Below are 19016 nucleotides of genomic sequence, written 5' to 3'. Positions count from 1 at the left end.
TCAATGACATAACTGCCGTCAGTCAAATAACGCAATCAGTGGAAACCTAGTTGAGAAAATTCCCTTCTAGCCATAGGAAAATGCGCGCTACAGTACAACACCATGAACTACCCATCCTCCTTATATCAGAGATCTTATAAAACCCCCCGCCGTCTAACTCGCCTTTGGAAACTTTGCCGAAGAGCGCGCCGCGTCGGCTTGGAGCGCGGAGGCGGAGACTGCCACGGCCGAGGGACCATCCGCGCCTCCACACCTATGGGTTGCCGCGCCCGGCGACCCACCTCCGACCGCGACCACCCCTCCACCCTCCCCCCTGCTCCCGATTAATTCCCACGCAGCCCAAGTGGAAAGGAAGGGGAGGGCAAGAGCGCATTAAGAGCTTATCCCCCAGATTAGTCCTTTAGTTGTGGGGAGGGGGCGGCGGGCCGTGTGGGGATTTGGATGTCGGTGCGGCGGCGAGGCGCGAGAGAGGTGGGAGGGGCGCGGGAGGGGCGGTTTTGCAGCCCTCCCCTCCCGCCCCTGGCGTTACCATGGCGACCCGTCCACCGCCGCGCGCAGTTGGCAGTCAGATCCGCCAGGAGCGTGTCGCGACAGCCCCTCGCATTCGACGACGTGGAATCACCGTTGCCGCCGGCGGCGCGGGCCCGCATACGCTACCTCCGACGTTCCTACATCCGTCGCATCCCCGCGCCTTTCCGGGCGGCCGCTGGTGGTGCACCGGCCCTGAAGACGGCCTCATCCGCCGACCCGCAGACGTTGCGTGCGTAACTTTGTTTTCCTTCAGATCTTTTCCCAACTGTTCCTCGAGAGTTTTTTTATTTTCGTGGAGCGTTGAATGACTGGAATCTCGCGCGTCGAGTTGGCGGACATTCCCCGTCCGGTAGGAAAGTTTATGGGTGCTTCGCGGAAAAGTTTTGTGGTGGTGTAGTTGATTGATAAGGTTGCTCGGTGGAATTTTCGCGCAAAGTTTCGGAAGATCTTTCCAAGAATGTGATAATTTCGCTTTTGAAAAGGTGAAAATTACGTGAATAGTTGTAAGATTTTTTTCCACCTACTAATTTAAATCCCAATAACGTCATCAGTTTAGCTAATGTGTCCGCCTACTCCACAAAAGTTTTATGCTAGAAATTTCGATGACTTCAGAGACAAGCGCGCTTTAGGCAGGAGTTAACCTTCAAAACGATACCTATTTGTTCGCGGAATGGCGAAAAAATTATTCTGGTTCTAATCCAAGTGAATGCGAAGTTTGTTTTGTACTTTTTGGAGTTTTAGCGCAAAGTTTTGGCCATTTTTCCATGAATTATATAATTTTGCGCAAATGGTGGAGAAATATTCTTGAAGTTTTGGAGTTCTTTGTGTTTCTATGAAAGCGAAGTCACCTATATGTCGTCAATCCGTACTTCTGTAGTAGTTCGTTCCAGTAAAAAGAACATTCGGCGATTTTAGAATAACCACGAACTGACTACTCATGAGTCTTGCAGAGTTATAAGCAAGTGTTCCCTGAGTGCTAAAATTCGGTATAAATGGAAGAATTCAGGTGCAAATCACAGTTCATGAAGTTAGGTTTTCCGGTTGAATTTGAGGGAATATAACTTGCTATCGCTTGCGAGTATGATGATTTTGCACAAAGAGTGGTGAAGTTAACGTTTCATTTTGCATGAAAAAATTCTATTATGCTTTGAATGTCTTTTATGGAATGGCTTCATGGTCAATTAAGTGGAAATCCCGTGGTTCCGGTTCCCGGTCCTCCTGATACTATTTTCTTGGTAAATATGCGTAATTTTAATGGTAAATACGCGTAAAATATTTTCATGGTCCTTTTAGTTTTTGTGAACTGAAGGTGGTATCGGAGTGCTTCATCGCCTTCGAAGTGTATAGTTGAGGTCAATGTAGTGTGTGAAACGGTTGTGGAAAATCTGATTAAGGACTGTTTGGCTGAAGGTCTTTCACAACTATCCCCCGCAAACTAACCAAGTTGTTATTAAAAAAAAAGAATGCATTCAGCACTCATTTATGTTAAAACTGTAAATGTTTTGACCAATCGACTCATGACGGACTTTCGATGTGATATCTGAAACCAAACATGACTTAACATTTATAATGATTCAGCATTGTGACAATGCGTGAGTTTCAGTGCCATGTACCACTTTTTCATTATTTGCGATCGTAAGTGCTTCACTAAATACATTAATTTCATCAGATTCCTCCACAGGATTTTTGAAATGTTCTGAAATCCGAAAATGCTACAAAAACCATTGTTACTCCTTTTCTGCATCAACAAAAATAGAATTGTCCTATTTTATATTATCTTTGTCCAATTTGAGTTTCTCCAGAAATTTAGTTTTCTCGAGCAAAACTGCCCTTCTCGGTTTCGCGGCATGGAATCACCGATCGAGTTTATCTTGTTAATGGCTCTTTTAATTACTTTTAATTTTATCTGCACAACTAGTTAACATATGTCGCGTCATATTTATCAGATTATAACTTGACCCAACTCAAAAGGCAGTCGCTTTATTTTGCCCGTACTCCATTCTAGTTTCTTTATTTCGATTACAAATTAGTTTCTTAATAAGATGAAAGCCCGTCACTACGTTGATTAAAAGCGCAAAAATACATGGACGATGAAGTCGTCGACGCTGAAAGTTGCTGAAGTTTAAAGTATTTTTTATCTCCTCGGGACGGTTTAGTGGCTGGGGTAGCTTTCCTCGGGATGAAAGGGGTAATAACCTCTCTGCGACGCGGGTACGGGGGCGAGCGACGCGGTGAAACCTGTCGGAGTGGTGTTTCAACCATGATCGAGGTTCCCGCCTTGCGGTGATGAGCGCCTCAAGGGTGCCCCTGCGCTCTTGGACCGAATCCGCGCCTTTCTCGGACGAAGTTTTACTTTCCATTTTATTAGAACGATATATATTTGCCGGCCTCGGTGGCGGCGGGGTAAAGTCCTCGACTGCCAAACCGAAGGTTCCGGTTCCGAGTGCCGCCTGCGTAAGTTACCCTTATCCAGGGCATGGGCGTGTGTGAATGTCCTTTATTGTTAACTGTTAAATCCCCATTGTAAAGGCCGTAAATGTGCTGTTTATGGGGTAATGGAAATAAATATAATAAAGTTAGAAATTTATGTTTTTACATGAGAAAATATATTTTGATTGATATGCTATAAAATTAGTCAAAACGCACGGAAAATTAAACTGAATCGTAACTTGAAGCTTGAACGTTGCGCAAGGGCTCTATAATAGAAATGAAAACATTTTGCGACTTCTAAATTTTATTTTATATTTAAGTGGAGTGACAGCCGAAACTGGTAGTAATTAAAAAAGTGGAAGCCACGAGGTGTTTTCATTGTCAATGTGTTGAAAATGTTTACAACAGCGCAAGCCAAGATATGTAAGTTAGGAAAAAGGCGTCAATAGGGTTTTTTAAAAATGTGAGAGAGGTATTTTTCCCCAAAATTTAGTTCTCATCCTAAATTCTTGTTTTCAAACAGATTATGTAGAAGAGTAGATAGTTTTCGTGTTTCAATATGTAAATTCTTCGCAGAGATCTTCTGAATCTTTCCTATGGTAAGAAACGGTACTTGATTGATTGGACTTGGAGAAAAGTCAATTATTTTTTAAATTAGCTCCTGTCATAGCTGCAGCCACGATTAGGGAGTTTCCGTGAGACATTGGCTGATGAATAATTTTGTTCAAATATTTTGTGACGAAAAGCTTTTCAGATTGTGCGTTGTCGTTGCGCTAAATAAGTAACTAATTGTAGCATTTTTATGCGTATGTCAGTCCGTTGTTCAACGGCTGAGTTTAATTTTTTATCTAAAAATATTTTCCGACGAATGACTTCAACACGCTTCAGAGATTTTGTTTAATTGAAGTCTTTGTACTCTATGAAAAACTTTTGAGAGACGTATTCAAACGTATTTTCTCTCTTTATCGAGAAAGTTTTTTATAAGTAGTTCTGGCTACTAGTGCTTTTAGGCAATTTATTTGATAAGTAGAAAATAGGAAGTTTATACACTATTTTTACTTAGATATGCGTTGCCGGGAGGGACGATAAATGATGTGCAGCAACTAAAGGCAGAACTATGTGATCTAATGTCGGAAAGTAAACCCCTACTGGTTAGCGTGATTTTAGAATGTATTGCAAAAGTGAGAAACATTTTGGTGAGGAGTTATCTTCTTCAAAACATACATATTTTAACTAGAAAAAATGTCTTAAAGATCTCTGATATTGTTAGACTCACCAATGCGCAATTGCATACGCAATAGCAATTATCGTTGTCGGAAAATTGAGTCTCTTTAAATTATAAATACATTTACTGGACCAACAGATGCTGACAACGATAACAATTTACGGTATCATACAAATGCAAAATATGTGTACCTATATGGGAAAAGCAAGGGTGTAAAAGTTTTCTTGGCTCAGTGAAGACATAGGGGCATGCAAATACTGATCAGGAAATGGGAATATTTACTTCTCTCTTCATGTATTAAATTGGTAATGGTAATAAGAATCTCAGACATATGGGTCAATTTTTCGATACAATAGAGATCTTGACCTTAGTCAACTGGTTAAATAGTTACTTAGTCTTACCTGCTTCCTGGAGGTATGGTATGTATCCTTATAAAATTGCATTGTTATTAGAAATCATAACGTCAAATTAACGTTTCACATGAAAGATATCCGGGGGAAAACTAGGGTGGAAGATTTTATGGAGTGGTTTAAAGATGCTGATGAATATCTGTTTTAGTAGGCCAACAAACCACAGAGAATTGAAAGTAATGTTAGCTTCTAACCGAATGGGTTGATTCTAATAATAAATTTGCTGTTCGCAAATTACTAATACTGAATTACAAAAAATAAATAAAATGAAATGATAAGCAAACAGAAAATATTATCCTAGGCATTTGTTTGGTTTAGTTTGAGATGCGCTGGATTTTTGATGAATTCGGTCGACACTGAATTTATCTGTGATCATATGATGTCTGAGTAAAACTCATATTATAAATCAATGATGTTCAGTGAACGTAAACGAATCAGAAGCTTTATTTTCCCTAATTGACTATGTAACTTGTCACAGTTGTCTACGTAATTTTCCTAGGAATTTTTATGGCTTATTTCTTCGCTTTTCATTCGCGCTCAATTTTTTCCCTGTTTCCAGGTCCAAACACAATATATTTTTTCTGCTCTAGCTCTTCCGTTGACGGTCAAATCTTTGTCAAATTGTCACGTTGAGGTTAGTGAAGTAAAATATCGCCATTAAATCTGCGCAAGAAGTCAATCCTCTCTTGGTTTCAAAAGTGCTAAGAAAATTATTTTCAAAAATCTGCGCTCTTAGTGTACCTTGTCCTTTCCAGCATTCCTAGATCAAACGATACTTGAAATGACTTATGGGATTCATGTGGTGATGAAGTGCGGACTTGATTGAAGGTACGTTTATATCCCAAGCTGATGTCTCAGGATCGATTCCCGGGGGTCTGTCATTGTGCCCATGCTCTCTTACCCGTCCTCTCCTGCGTAACGACTGAAGGCAATAATGTATCGCTCCCCATGAGGGAATGGAAGGGCGCCCCCCTTCCCAGAGCCTCTTGTGTTGTGCCTCTGCTGGCGAACGCAGCGATAGCTCCCCATATCCCTTCCTCTGAATCCCTTCAAATCAATCAAATCACGCTCCTTTATGAGACATCCTTCGAGTGTCTCGCTTAGCATGAGCTGACGGTTAATCACTCACGAGACCCCTCTGTTTTTTCATTAGCCGTTGCGAAGGAGTAATTGTGATGCGTCGCGCCACGGTAAAGCCCCTGAGCTCGGCGTTATTACGAAGCCATCGATCTGAAAGGCTATGGATGCCATTGAATATTTTTGCAGTCCACCGAGTACCACTTGCTGTGGAATGATAAGATGATGAAGATGATAGGTGATAATCGATAAGGTCCCTTCTTATGACTATTATTTCATAGAACTTGGGGAGAAATTTTGGATTTGATCTTTCATTGGTCTGTCAAAATCGCAATGAAAAATTTCTCAAGAAATAATTTTACGGTATATATCGAAAATAGTCATTTAAGGAGCATAAAGGAGATCTAATATTGTGTAGTCTATATTTAAATACGTGATGCACACCGCTTTTTATTCCGACTACGTTCTTATTTCAAGTATTTAGATGAAATTTTTACTTCCAATGTAATAGCGTAAATGCAACAAACTTGTAAGCAATCGACTAAAATTATCGACTGAATGTGAATAATTTAACTTTTGCAAACTTACTAGTATTTAAATTTAACTGTGAATAAATGATGACAGTAAGATGAAATGAATGCAAAGAATAGCAAAAACATTTGATGGATGACTTTCATAAAAGAAATAAGCATTACTTTTCTGCAATCTCAACAATAAAGAGTGGCGTATGGCAAGTGTACATTGTCATCATCTAACGTGCATTATTGATTTTATCTGTCTCACGCTAGGACTGCAAACAATAAAGAGAGAATGTGAACAATTTTGAAGCTCAACTGAATTTATGCGTCGGGAAAAGATATCAACATTCTGAAATACCATTACTTTATGATTCGGAGGCTTTAAAAGGTTATGTTTAAAAGAAATTACACAAAAATGAATTTAAAGGATTATTTTCAATCGATTTCCCATACGTAAGATACATTCTTATATTTCTTACCTAAAATGCCCATCTCAGACCGACTTCTTTTGGATCAAAAATTGAATCAAGCTTAGAACGCGCTTGATTACGAGAGGTGTATTAATGAATAAAACAATTTGGGAGTCGCGTTGGAGTAAGTGTGGTGTCGTGATATGTATTCCGTCGGAGTTCTTTCACATGAGAGAAGTATTGAACATAGTTCATTTTCACACTTCTACCGGAGAAAAACCCACCGCACGTCGACTCTCTCCCCCTCCTCATCTCTTATTTTGATCTACCCATTTTTTATATGCCCATTCGATTATGACGGATCATGCAGTGAAAACCGGTTTATTGCTTTTTTTAATTGGCGTGCATAGATGCTAAGGTTATTTTTTAATCACGATTAAATAAGTATTAAAACTCGTATTTTCATTACAAATTTTCATGACTGTTTTTGAGATTGCTTTCATACAAAAGACTCCACAGCGACTAAAATTTAGCTCATGACACGTGGTGATGTATTGAAGGGATTTAGTGTGTCTAATATCACTGTCTAAAAAAATCATATGCATATGGCATTGAATTCCAGCATAAATATTATTTTATAGTTTGATCCGGTTATTGTACCTTAAAAAAGCAGGGACTCAGTAAGTGAAACGTTTTGAAATTAATGATACTTAATGATAATTAATGATACGCCAAAGATTAGGATGCCATTATTGCATTATTTGAGAACTCCATGAAACACTACCGTCCTTTTTAATGCCTCTCCCGCTTTCAGATTATTTTACGGTGATCAATTTCTCATTTACCAGTGCAGTGATTACAGTGATTACATAATATATATTATCTTTCTCCTGTATGTGCTTTGCCGTGACAATTCATAATTTATAAAACTGCTTGATGGCCCATATTCTCAAAATGTTTTCTCAGGATGACTTTTTGTGTTTTTCGCAGATTATGTGAAAATGTAAGCCGCCATTATCCCTTGAGGAAATATAAACTTCGATAAAGTTATTAAAAAATAAAACTCAAATGGAAATTTTAGTTAGAAAATAAAGTTTGTTGACACCTTATATATAAAGGCGTAATATTTCAAATGAGATAATGTATAGAGAACAAGAGCCAATATTGTGGGTGGTTATACGAATCGAATTAGCAAAACAACGACTACCTATTGCAAAGTCTCGGGTTACCGGTAGCTATGGCTATGAAGACATCGGACGTGAAGGAAATAAATTTATTGGGAACGAGGGAACAATACCCAGAATATTAATAACCAAAGGCGGAAATCTTGCAGGGATTTGGGAACGTGGCGATGTAACAATGATTTTATACGAACGAATTTTTGTGGCAGAAAAATTTAGGCGTACTTTGTACGAAGGAGAAAAGTTTCTCAGGTGATGCTGCCAGGAGGGAAAAATGCTGTGGAAAAGTTAAAATAGGACGAGATTGTGACCAGTTAAAAGCACCGTAGTTAATGAAGTTAAATGGGGCCGTGAAAAAATATTTTATTTATTCAAAACTACCTGGTGTTGTAAGAGGAAAGTAAGATTTGGCTGGTAACTTAGGAGTATTTATGAGGCTAGACGTATCTGTTTTCTTACTTTTTATTAGCAGAATTGAGGAAAAGATAGCGCTCCAAAGGGAAACTGATGCTCTTTAAGTGTGCTTTATTCGATTTAAAATCATCTCAGTGGCCAAAAAGGTAAGTCTGAACAATAATTGGAGCACCTATGGTTTACAAAGACATTTAGGTTTTGGAAAACTTAGCCTTCTTTTGGAATAGAAAATGAAGTGAAAAATTCTAATGATTACCATCCCCTTTGGTTGTTGTAGCCGTAAAATAAAAAATAAATTTTTGGAAAGTAGAAATTAGACATTGCTTATTTTCTCGAGAGGCAGCCTATCCGAAGTATGTTTTTCTGTCATCCACGAAAAATTGAGATTGGCATGGGTTATATTGCTACTAAATTCATTTATTATTCCTGTAGCTTTAAAGTTGGCCGATAGTAATTTACGCTTTTTTAATTCTTACTTAATTAGTCTACAGAAAGAATTATAATACGAACAGCCGATTCGCTAAATTTAAAATTTATTTATAAAAGTAATAGGTGCGGTAGTATCTTCTAGGAAATTTGGTGTCTTGAGAAACATTGGAAAATTAGCAGAGTACCTTATATTTGCTGTTTTACAAAGCTTCACCAGCGTTCAATTATACGGCTATATCATTGACGGATTTTAGAGTGAGTTGACACTGAGGGCATTGTTGGGAAGTTTATATTGACATGGCTGATTTAAGTAACCTCAAGATTTAAGAATAACGCTATGATAAATAAATTGACAGTTCATTTTTTCCCATATTATTTTTGGGCCTCGGAAAAGGTATAAAAGGAGAATAAGAACGTCTCTACATAAAGCTTGTTAGTGAAGAAATTTGTTATGCGGGGCTCAAATTAATGATTGGTTACCTCAGAGCACATAATGGGCAGAAATCAGTAAATCCGTCTCACAGGTGAGAAGTTAGCCCTCCTCGGTACTTTTCAATCAAGCTTATTAATTTCAAGTCGTGGCTAATTCGGTGGTACTGACTCTAATGCTGATGACTACTCCTTCTTAAATTAAGCGTACTGGTCTTGTGAATATTTAAAAATGCTTGCCCAAAGTAGGTAGGTATCACATAATTTCATTATTTTGTTTAAGATCAGAAATTAATTTGTTACTCTTCCCGAATATTATCGGAGATCCGGGATGCACTGTTCCTACTGCCGATCACTCACTAACTCAATTCAAATTGCTTGTTTGTTTGGATAGGCGAGGGAAAAGCTCACCCTGGACTAACCGTTGGGTGTGAAAAATTCGTACATTCAAGGTAGAGGGGCAAGGTCCTTTCTTTGGACCATCTTAAACTATAAGGGTTTTTGTTTGAGGGTTTCCGTTTTCTATTCCCGGGTTTTGAAGCCTGAATCCTTCGGTCAGCAGGCAAGAGCTCTGCTCACTAAGCTACTACGGTCCGCGAAAATGATTTAATATGGTTGTTCAACCTAAAGTTGGGTTTGGATAGGTTGATGTAAAGCTTTCCTTGATATAAAATACATGTACGAATTGCACTCAATCTGGTCAGAGGGCATCTTGCGGCGTGCTATTTTGGGTCATGAGACGTTTGTTCCGGATACTCAGGCACAACCTGGATTTGAACTGTGCAATCAACAGTGGAATGCCCCTCCTCTAACAATAAAACTCTTGTTAATATAGTTTGGGTAGATATCCGATGAAAATAAGGACAAAGTAAACCAAGATATTAGAATATAGCGGAACAGAAGAAGTCAAGACTAACATTAAAACAGGGAAACTAATACTGGTGGATGAATTCTGTTAATTGGGAAGCAGGATAACTAGCAATGGGAGAAGCAATAAAGAAATTATCAGCGGAGTAGCCAAGGCGAAGAGAACGTTCCACGGAAAGAAAGTTCCACTTACAGCTAGAAATTTAATCAGGAAAGTAAGGGAACAATTTATTAGAACTTATATTTTGAGCATGCTTCTTACGGAAATGAGGCATGGACAATGACAGCTGCGGAGAAATCTACAGTAGAGATAGGGTGCTACACAAAAATGGTGAGGATCAAATGGATCGACCTAGTAAGTAATGAGGAGGTCCTAAGAGCAGTGGGAGGGAAGAGAAGCATCATGAAAACCTTGATAAGAAGACCTTATAGGCCATATCTTGTAACGAGATGGCCTGATGAAGACAATCGTCGAGGGACAAGTAAAAGGCATGATGGGAAAATGGGTCCTCGAACAAAATATATGGGGCAGGTAAAGAGGGATGTGGAAGGGAAGAAATACGTAGGTATTAAAAGATTAATGGATGGGAGAGTTGAGTTGAGAGCTGCGTCAAACCAAACTTAGGGTTATAGGAAGTGATTCGTCCGGGTTTTATACCGCGTTGATGCATTTTTATGGACAATATTTCCATAAAAGGCGTTAAACAGGGTGTGTATATAGAAGACCAAATTCTGCTTCGTCATTTCAGTGGACAGGGCGGAGGCAACTGGAACTTTGATGAAACACTGGCTGCACTGAAACACAAGAAACACTGCCTAGAGTCAAAATCTCCGCGGAATCCTTCACGGCAACTTGGGGTTGTTGATTGGTGATGATGATAAGCCTAATTTTAAGCTTTTCGTCAGCGGGACACTCATATTCTTAGCCAGAGCGAAAAATCCAATGGAACGGGGCGCGGAAAGTTATTGAAATGATTCGCACTTATAATACGAACACCACGATGATGTGAATATTCCCTTTCGTGCCCTTCCTTTGTTCTGCCTGTGGCTCATACAGAACTTTGATAACACCGCAAGCTTTCCAAGAGGGAGATAGATTTCTCGAATCTAGTTTTTTATTCACAAGTGAAGTGTTGAGTTTGGAATCATCAGTTTTTCACCGAATATACATTTTCATTTTATCCGTGGAATACATGAATTAAGCTGCTTTTCAGCTCCAGCGTGAAGGACCCTCATTTGCTGAATTTTTCGGCAGGATTACCGCTCCGGCACTGATGTACGCGGGGAGGGCTCTTCAAATACAACGCTAGATGAACGCTAAAATGCCTTTAGTATGTAATATTGGTTTCAGACGATTTCCGAGGATTAGAAGATATATTTTGTTTCGTGGAACAAGTCCCACCCCTGGCAGCTAGAATAAGAGGGACTTGTCAATAAAACCGCAGCCGGTATTTGTTTCTTCTTATATTTGAAACTCTTTTCTTCCTTTCCTGGAATGAAAACTTTTCAGAGAAGGCCGGTTAATTAGTGATCCAAGTATATTTTCAGAAATATCATTCTTATTTAAGAGTATTTTTCTTTGAAATTTCAAGCAATAATTTTTCTTAGTTCCTTTATTCATCATATACTTATCCGTTTGAGTAATGCTGAAAATCTATTTATGTACGGAAAACCTTATCCATTCTTTAATAATCGCTTTATTTTGTGACTGCATTAAAAACCATCAAAATGCCTGAGGATAATGTAATCTCTCAGCCTTTTTTATTGAAAAGTGTTAGAGAAACATAATAGATTGGTAGATCCTTAGATGGGCAGAATATTCATAGGCTAAATAAATTGATATGCATCATCCTCTCATGATTTATCTCGTAGGACTTAACTGTCAGAACGGAATAGTTATTTCATTTCTAAGATTAAAAGTAAAGACGGATTACGTTCAGGTTCGGATAAGATGAAAAGAGGCCCTAGGCTTTTCCACTTATGAGGCTCTTTCACCTCCCACTTAGGTGTAACCTATTACATACAAACGAACAGGCCCAATGAGTAAAAGGAATTGATCTTAACCAATACGTTTTTATACTATTCTATGAGTCATATGCGTAGAATTACTCCTTGTTATCGGTTCAGTGCTTTAATGTGTCCACCATTTTTAGAATAGTATAATTTTAATTTTGCTAACATTTAAACGTAGACTCCTCTTGATCTTGTGGCCCTACGTTTTATGCACCAACGATGAAGTTCACTATGAAATAAAATTTGGCTTAGCCGGGATCCAAACCTGGATCTCCCAATTGCCGTTAAGGCATGTTAGTCAATTACACAATCAAGGCATCTTCTCAGAGCAAACTGCAGAATGGGTTTTACCGGAGTATGTGTTGAAGTAACTAGAACATGCGGCGGATATCGTGCTTAACCCTTTCTAACCCTGAGGTGCTTCTGGGATAAAATAAATTTCAAGACCTCTTATTTTAAAAATGTTAAAATTTTCATCTCCATCATCATTATTGTGGCAGCTACATATTTTGCCATTAAAATTGACAGCACTACAGAACACGTGGTTTAAATCTTTCCTGAATGGAGCTGAAAATATATACATTTTTCACGTTACATAGGAGAAACATTGTGTTATAATGAATTAATTGGCTAGCTAGCCTGAACGGAAATCAATAGATCCGGGTTCCAATCCCGGGTAGGCCAAATATTTTTTCATGGTGAACTTCATCCTTGGTATAGAGGAAACTCGGGCAAGAAGTATGGTGCGGGTAAGAAGAATAAGTCGTTTATTCACAAATCTCTAATAGATGGCGTCACGATACGTGTAAGCTGGGTCAGCTAATAGGTATGGCAACGCCATAACAGTTAAACAAAAACAATAAAGACGCGAGTTTGGCGTTAAGGTGAATAAGAACGGTTTCTGTTGTTTTACTACGATTTTCGCTAACGTTTGCGCGTATTTTTTACGCTAATTGTCTAATGATCAATCATACTTTCTATTTGTTCGATGGCACATTTCTTTAAGTTTAATTTTTGACTGTATTCTTCCCCTGGCCGCCAAAGATATCTGAAAGTTTTATGCATCTTTTTAATACAGTTGCTTCGGGCAAGACGAATATGGCAAAACGGATAGGTACTCGTTTCGGAGGAGAAGCACAACTTCGATGTGACCATCATATATAACATGGGCAAAGAGGTGTAAAGAGCAGCGCGATAACTTCATTTATCAAAAGCAAAAGCCAGCTTGGAGTAGTGAGCAGTGAGAAAAGGGTACACTAAGCACTATTATTTGTATCGGCAATGCAGCCGGTTTCTGTTTTCTTACTATTTTCGCAAAGGTTTTTGCATATTTTTCGCCAATTTTTGGCAAACAGACGGACGGACAACACTAGTACCTCCGGCGATATTCATACCATTGCAAATTAGACCCATTCCAGCTATGGTCGCTCCCTAAACAAACCGTAAACACAAGAGGTGACAATGAGAGATATTGAAGTCCGCTTATGTCAAAGCTGAGCAGGCTAAAAAACATGATAAATTTAAAAGACAAAGATAACTAAATTTTCAGGACCCAGCGGTTGCAAAAAGACAGAAAAATCTAAGAATAAAAATGCAATATCAAATTTATTTTGCTTGATGAGTAGTACTGAAAAATACAGTGAGCAGATTATCGAAGATTGGATATATTGCAATTAGTGCCAAGGTCGGGCAAACGAGAACTGCACATCATATGCAGGAGTAGGCAGCTACTTCTTATGTGATTGTCAAGACAAGTTTTTTAATTTTTCAAGTTATCCTTTTTGTTCTTATGTCGTATCCGTTTTTCCCGGATACTACGGATAAAACGTATAATTGGTACGTCTTTATTTAATATTGATTTTAGGAGATGTTACCGTTTAAGTTCTCATTTTTAAAAACTTAGTCCCAAGATTGTGAAACAACGTACTAATTAATAATGAAGAGAGTTCTGTTGATCATATATTTGTACCTTTTTGACTACACTTCCTCTTACCATATACGTCTTGTCCGGCCGTCCCCTGTATAAATCTGCACCCGAACGCGTGACTGCGTACACTATCATTTGTTTCTTGCTGTGATTTGACGCCCTTGGCTGAAGCCGAGGTAGCCCTTAGGAAAATCCGGCTCTGATCATATTATACAAATTCATTTTGCTGCGTAATTGGAGACACTGTGGAAAAAAATAACTTTAGGAGATTGTTTGATGTGATGCGGATAGAATTAATGATGCACGAGTTAAAAATAGTATGCCTCGAAAAACATTAACTCAACCGTCTTTTGTGCTCCTCTCCACATCACGTTTAGCCCTAAAATAAAGTGTTGACCTTAAGCTTACTGTGAGAAACATTTTTTTTGATAATGCTATCCAATTTCCTTAGCTAATATGCGCCATTTCACGACATTCACAGCAGCAGGGGTTGGGGTGTTATATTGAGTGTTACCGTTATTGATGAACGGATTTTGTGTGAAAGAGTGCTTTATTCTAGAGGAAGTCATTGAGTTTTCCAGTGGAGTTGGTAAGAGGTTTGTGGATATCGATTTCCGTTGACGAGTACATCAACCGCAGCTGTGGTATTAGACCTGAGGTAATGCGTGGGAAAGTGAATTCATTCACAACTTAGTTTGAAATCCTGCGATGGAATTCCATTTACTCTTATACGAGATTCGTGTAATTTTGATGCCGAGAGATTGTGTTCATAACCTATCCAATAAAGTGAAATATTCAATCCGCCCTACATATCTGGGTCCGAGTGTCTGTTAGGTAGCATTTTTACCCACTGATTTCTGACTTTTTCCATTAACCGCAGCACCGTTGTCCACGTCCTTTTTCAACCACGTGTTCCTATCCCTTTCTTTCCTTCCTTATGAATTTATTTTTATGTTTGCGCTTAAGGCGTCGTGTGAATGAATTTAGTAGCATGCTTATGTATATATGAGAATTGAAAAAAATCCTGAGAAATCAAATTTATTTGAGAATTTTCTGTGCAAGTTTGTGTTGGCAAAATTTCAGTTACTTCAAGGGATATTCCACGCTTTTATTGCATACGTTCTTGGAGAAAAAACGTTTACTATTCTGGTGGCACAAAAACTAATGATAAAATAAATGTATATAATGATGCATCCGCTACAACCTTTTTTTTCTCTTTTAATTGTTCCTCAAAAGTTTAACCCATTGTTCATGCTAGATAGAAGACGTAATGTTTCGATTTTTACTTAACCGATAATTTTAAATCTATTTATGTTACAATCCCGAAGGAAATGTGGATCATTATCTTCTGGAATTCTCCACAAGTTAAAGCCTTCCTTTGATGCAGAAATAGATACTTCCTTGCGGCATAAAGCTCATTAAGGCTTTAGTGCTGAAAGTGGAGCATCCAACTCTCTTGCAATTGTTGCAACTCAGTCAGCCCCAAGCTTGGAGATCCGTCGCTAATTAATGGGAAATACTATCCGGAAAGATAAAGAAGCTCATTTTACATTCTCTGCGTAATTTTTCAAGAAATTTCGTAATTGTTTTTCAATTATGTTTACTGAATATGATTGCGATGGATCGATTGATTCTAGACTAAAGGATGCAAATGAGCATAGATCGAAAAAGATTCTAATATTAAGGTCCCACAACGTGAAGCAGATAATATTGCTAATCTACTACACTGAGAGCCATGATTTAGCATTGAAGGTGAATCGATGGAGAATTAGGTAATAAACAAAAAAATTTTCGACTACTAAATGCGCAATAGAAAATACGGACGGATGTGGTTGTTTTTATTCGATACTCATGAGAAGGAAAGCCACTTCGGAGCACAGTGTTTGATGTATACATCTGGAGCAGTAGTTTTTATTTCAAGTGGAGGATAGTGAGTTTTCAGATTTTCTCACAAGTAGAGAAAATAATGTCTTTTTTTGTTATCATTACATTTTAGCAATCTCCTTGTTACTGACTTTAACTAAAGGAGATATGTGTAATGCAGGATGATTTTTGAGTAGGTACTACGTTCCAGATGAATAAGAATGCTTAGCGTTTATATGCCAAATACATCAATTAATAATATATGAGGTTACCTAAAAATAGGAATGTATTCGACCATGCCTCATGAGCGAGCGATATAGTGGTGCTGCATTCTGATATATTTTCTATTTACGAATGAACTGTTAACTACTTAATTAGTTAAAGCGCATAAAGGGAATGCTGAAAGTGTTCGTCAAATTCGTGCTGATTTTTTTCGTAATTCGATAAAAAGTAGAAAATTATTAAAATTGAGCTACCCTTGCTTCAGGAAAGTTAATTTCGCTGGAAAAGATCCTTAAGGGTCCACTTTCAAAAAATTCTTTCAGAAAATATTTCCTGCTGGCATTTCATTAAAATATTACCGCGAACCTTTTCTTGTAAAGTTTTCCCATAAATAGGACTCCGTCAAAGGGAATTTGATAACTTGCGTGACTTATATGTTAGAGTGAAAAACTTTGTACTGTACAAACATTGAATATCAATTTTTTATTTGAAATGCGTGTTACAGCGCTCTTTGATAAAATTATGAAAGCTTAGGGGAGTATTTATTCCACGTTCATTGTAATCATACATTTAGGGTAGCTACGTGAGCAGTTCGTCATGCATATCAGGGAATGTTTTTAGGGTGTTCCTATTGCGTCCCTGCTCATTTGCAGCCCCATTACAGGCTGAACGAAAATCCCATTAAGGATAACAATTTTGCTTCATTGTCTGTCCTACATCGGAATTTTGAGTTGAGAACTCAAGCTATCAATCCTGCCTCCAAATTAGGACAAATCATGGCTATCATTGACTCGTGTTTCTGGCACAATGTTCCTCCATGCAAATCTAACCCCCATTACGGATCACAATTATTCAACCCCGAATTAGTGTATGCATGCAAGTAGTGGAAATGGAGGGTGTGCAATATGCGTTAGTGGGATCGACAATTTACGTCGCTCGCGAGGAGTGGAAGTGGCTTCCACCGTGGGCCTGCCATGTAATCTACGACCGAGTTATCCCCCCCAATGAAATCTTTCCCTTTTCTCTACCCTCGTGGTCCCGAGAGATTTTAACTCTCCGGTTAATAAGTTATTTTTTAGAGTTGTTTTAAACTTTGATTGAATTTTGACGCGGGTGGATGAATTCCCTCTTCCTCGGCGCTAAATTAGTTCTTGAGTACTGTGTGTTTTTCTGCGGGGTTTAGGCGAAAAATTAAACCACCCAATGGACTAAGTGTGGATCCAACGCACAGTTTTCAGATAGTGCTGGTCATGCACGTTTTTCTATGAGGAGAGAACTCCGCTTAAATTCGCTTTAGGAAATTTTTCACTCCTTTAATCCTATTTTCTGCGCGCAGTCACGCCAGATATGAGGCGTTGGAAGGAAGCGTATAAAAGCTGCTGCGTAATAAGGGCCCATGACGGATAGTTCAAGATCAGAAAAGGAAGATTAATGGCTTTATTCGTTGTTTTTATTTTATGTTTTTATTCGATGTTTTGATTCTTTACCGTGGTAACTTACACCGATGATACCACATACTCAACATTAATGTAGTGTACCTTAATTATTACATTTTCCGATTCAGTTATGCTGATTAGTTTGGTATGTTCGCAACAAATGCATCAAATGGTTGAAATATAATATGCAATACAATGCTAGTAAGACGTTAGATTAGAAGTATGCATTCAGGCAGCATGTTCTTTTTAAACTCTGAATACGTTCAAAGGAGTGAAAAGGGTAAACTACCACATAACCGTCGAACTAGTTAGTTTTTGTTTCAGAATTGTATCTTGAATACTTCTAATTCTAACAATACCGTCCTCTTAAATTACCTTCCCCATTGATTATTAAAGGTTGGCATGTTATTGGTGGATATATTTAGGACATGCATGAGGAATAAAAGAGAGCAAAAATAAGAAAATATCCTTTCGTTCTGCTTGAAATGTATAAAGCTGTTTTAAAAATTCCCTCTATCAGACGTTTAATAAAGACATCAGACACCCAATATTTAACGTCACTGCCGTGATATTTTCGCTAGCTCATTTGGTCCGATGCCAGTAATTACTCACGTAATAAACCTTCGAACTGAATTTTGGGTAATCGTCATCATAATCATCTCTAGTCTATAATCCTAGGATTGGTTGACACAGCTTTCCACTCAATTCCCCTATCTATATATTTATAAGAGTGGATGTCTATTTGTCTGTCCACTACGCGTTTTTATGGCAGCACGGACCAAAGTTAGTAGGTGCAACTCATACTCTGAAACACCCTAGTGCTACTTTTGGTCGCGTCCGACGCATCCTTCGCGTCGTATTCTTACAACTACAGCTTCTGTGGCTGAACATCCTGCCGGGCAGGCACACCTCTTCACTCCCTCAAAATGAGAAGATTACTTAAATGATACTACACTTACCAATTTATTCTCTCGGTGCAAACCTTTTTTACTGGAGTATGTGTTCACTAGATGTTTTTGATCTACCCACGTAGGGGCACACAAAGTGATCGATGTCGCGGAGCATAAGCAGATCCAGTGCGCCTTATATGGAAATCTTTTTTTTTCCATTGTTTGCCGTTCAGCGTGCCTAAAAGTCCTGCTTTGTGACCATGAATTCCAAGTCACAAGTTTCCCATTTCTCTGGGTACTATCTGTCCCGAGCAACGCCAGGTGGCCTGCTAGTCAGCTAATATTTTCACACCTATAAATTTCTTATCTTAATGGGTGATAAGCTGTGAAAATTATAATGCCAGTATACTTTTATATTTTTACCTTGACGTATATGCAAATTTCAATTTTAAGGCAATGTTTGAATTCCTATACTTTATATTACCAGTTAAAAACCTTGATACCAAGACCGTAAAATGTATGATTTGGAAGGAAGCGTCTTAAGGGCACTTTTCTTTTGTCATTTGTTTTGACGCTTTCAATCAGTCATCCCGAGCCATTTTTTGTAAAATTTTGTGTTCAGCGATATGAAAACGTCAACGGGTGAAATGGAAGGAAATTCAAGATTTTGTGACGGGAGGGATATCCTGTTTCCATCGACCAAAAGAGCTTCTTGGAGGAGCACTTAAAAATATGAACCCGTTG

General features: G+C 38.4%; 1 protein-coding gene across 3 annotated transcripts in view; it reads left to right on the top strand.

Annotated features, from left to right (window-relative positions):
- The first annotated feature begins 570 nt into the window (after positions 1-570).
- LOC124171357 (Down syndrome cell adhesion molecule-like protein Dscam2) overlaps positions 571-19016 on the top strand; it is a 500071-nt gene continuing 481625 nt past the window's right edge. For all 3 annotated transcript variants that reach the window (XM_046550521.1, XM_046550522.1, XM_046550520.1), the window contains exon 1: positions 571-760. The gene's annotated coding sequence lies outside the window, so the exon portion shown is untranslated. The remainder of the gene's footprint in view (positions 761-19016) is intronic.

Source organism: Ischnura elegans, chromosome X (genome assembly GCF_921293095.1).
Source record: "Ischnura elegans chromosome X, ioIscEleg1.1, whole genome shotgun sequence".
Lineage (NCBI taxonomy): Eukaryota > Metazoa > Arthropoda > Insecta > Odonata > Coenagrionidae > Ischnura > Ischnura elegans.
This window is presented reverse-complemented; position numbering and strand designations above follow the sequence as displayed.